General features: G+C 38.2%; 1 long non-coding RNA gene across 1 annotated transcript; it reads left to right on the forward strand.

The window, feature by feature from the left end:
• The first annotated feature begins 688 nt into the window (after positions 1 to 688).
• Positions 689 to 2378, forward strand: LOC134076013 (uncharacterized). The gene is made up of 2 exons (XR_009938512.1): positions 689 to 778; positions 1328 to 2378. It is a non-coding gene; the product is annotated as an uncharacterized LOC134076013 (long non-coding RNA).
• The last annotated feature ends 509 nt before the right edge of the window (positions 2379 to 2887 follow it).

Raw genomic sequence — 2887 nt, forward strand, 5'->3', positions numbered from 1 at the left:
AACAATGTTTACGAATTGTTTCTGATATTTGGTAGGGTAGAAGCATAGCTGCCTCAAAGTCTGTTATTTGGAAATTGTCGTAATTAACGTTAACGTCAGCTTGGCTGCTAGAAGCTAGCTGAGTTTATTAGCTGCTACTAGTTTATTTTATGCTGAAAACACTGCAGCAACGCTGAAAGGTCAGCGCTAATGTGAACTTTGAGCGTCACATTAATAACGCCGGTGACAATGTGAAGCCGACATGGAGGCGTTAGCGCCATTAACGCCTCTGCAATTGGTCGCGTTGAACTCGGACGTACAGTACATGACAAGGCCAGCACATAACGTAAGTTCGCTGTTGCCAACATATATCTAATAGTAACCTCCTTAGGCGCATGGACAACAGGGTGATGCAACAAAAATAGACTTGTCGACTTGTAACTAAAAGAAATATGGAGCCTATCAACCGACTGGCCCAATTTGTTTCTGATTCTAATGTTACAACAAACTTTTATTTTGAGTACAAGTCATGCCATATAATCTATTGATATTACTTGGTCACACAGATGAGAAGTTGCAGTGTGTTAAATTAATGTAATTGTGTTGCATTGTAATGTTACAGCAGTGGTAACAACCTTTTCCCCTTTTCACAACAGAAAACAATAGTCTTTCTAAAGACTTTCTCCATATCCACCCTCAATCTCCAACTTCCATCGCTACCCTCCATCTCCACCTTCCCTTGTGGTTTTTGCCACAGAAAAACAATACAAGACTTCATTTGTGGTGCTGCAGACTTCAGGTATGTCATTTTAATTATTTTTACTGCTAGACCAGCTATGCTGCTTGCTTACACCTTTTATTTGCTAACACAAACATGTAAATTATGTTTTTCTTGACTTAAGCTACTCTTTACAGTTGCTTGCCTTGATATCAAAATGTATATTGATAAAATGTATGATAACATGATATAAAATGTATAAGTACCTACCATATCGGCATCAACAACTGCAAATGTGTCGACTCTTACTTTTTAATAAAAGTAACCATCTTATCACATAAGCATAACATTCAACCATAAAAGGTGATGACAGACAATCTAATGTACAGCTGCCTACACAATCAGCTCCTGATCTGCATAATATACAGCTGTGCTGAGTTTTGTGTTAGTTTTCTTTGCTCACTTAACTGAATTCATCCGATATCACTATTACTGGCGTATAGCTGAAATTGATAGAACCACAAATGTTTTTCCACTGTGGAACAAGCAAAGCAGCAATGTTGCAGTGTTCCTTATTTTTGGAAGTATGTAACATGTTTTTTTTTTATTTCTTTTTTGTTTCCCTTTCAGGCTTGTTCCAGACCAGCCCTGTCAGAGTGGTGTCTGTCACTTGTGACACTGTGCCTGTCTGTCTGCACACTCTGCACTGCACTCATATACAACAGAACCCACTTACGCCGACCTGCAAACATATAACGACAAGTGACACTTTCTGAGTACATACTTGACTGCACATACTATACTCTTTACATACAACTCTGTCCCCTCAGACAACTTCTTTGAGACTTTTAAACTTGAATACTCCTTTGAAACTTGAATACTCCTTTGAAACTTGAAACTTGAAAACTTGAATACCACTCTGAACCAGCAGCATCCTTTAACATAACATACCTACAAACATACCTGCAAACATATAACGATAAGAATTGATCACTTTCTGACCACACATACTCTGAACTGTATAAAGACTCTGACACATACTAAGAACTACCTGTGAACTATTCAGATAGAGAACTATTTCTGTGAACTTTTACATACCTTACATACAACGCTTGTATATTTGAATAATTTCTGTCAAAGTTGTCTTTGCTGTTGCATATCTACTTTTAGACCTGAGCTGTGCTGCAAGACTGAACCTGGGCTGTGCGAGGACTTCAACATTCCATCCTAGTTCTGCATAAAACTGATCTCAAGGGCTGCCTCTCATTCTTCATCGGTGTCATCAAGTGTTACCTCTACCTAACAGTTCCAGCGCCATATTTGATCATTTAATCAATAATTCAACTTAAGTAAATATTTTGTGTGAAAGCTCATACTCTGAGATATAAAGACTCTGAACCATTACGGATAACTACAGTCTGTTAACTGTTCACAGAGAACTGTTACTGTGAAATATACATACCCATCAACGTTTATATTTGAATAATATCTGCCAAAGTTGTCTTTGTTGTTGCATACCTACTTTTACACCTGAGCTGTGCTGCACGACTGAACCTGGGCTGTGTGAGGACTTCAACATTCCATCCTAGTTCTGCATAAAACTGGTCATCTCAAGGGCAATTCATTTTTTGGGCCCACTGATCATTGTAATAAACCACTGAAATAAATACTAGTGTTTGGATATTGAGTTTAACATTTAATCTCATCTATCTTGTCTATATACTCAGATTACATTGATTAAGTAACTTGTCTCAATTCTGTCTGTGGAACATTGAGTATATGTGCTAGTGTGTAATCTGTGATAAACAAATATTTTGTACAACCAATATTAGATTTGACTTGAACATTCGACTATATTTAGCTTGTTATATTGTGAAACATGGGAAGAAAAGGCCGTCGCTCAGAGGCTCAAAAGAGACGTTGGCGTAAATTGGACCTCTCTGAAACTGAACCACATCAGTCTTCATTAGACCAGAGTGACTTGAATGACCGAGAACAGGTAAATGAGGTAACTAGTGATTCCCGCATGAACACGGAGCAGAGACCTATCACGTGTGTTCAAGCAACTCATTACCAAGGTGATGTAAGATATGGGAATAACAGTAACAAGCAATGCACCTGCAATTCCCTGGTATTTCTTGCTACACTTCACTACCGCGCAGAGCTCAACAGTGATGATCTTGACTACAT

The sequence above is a fragment of the Sardina pilchardus genome, chromosome 3 (genome assembly GCF_963854185.1).
Source record: "Sardina pilchardus chromosome 3, fSarPil1.1, whole genome shotgun sequence".
Taxonomy (NCBI): Eukaryota; Metazoa; Chordata; class Actinopteri; order Clupeiformes; family Clupeidae; genus Sardina; species Sardina pilchardus.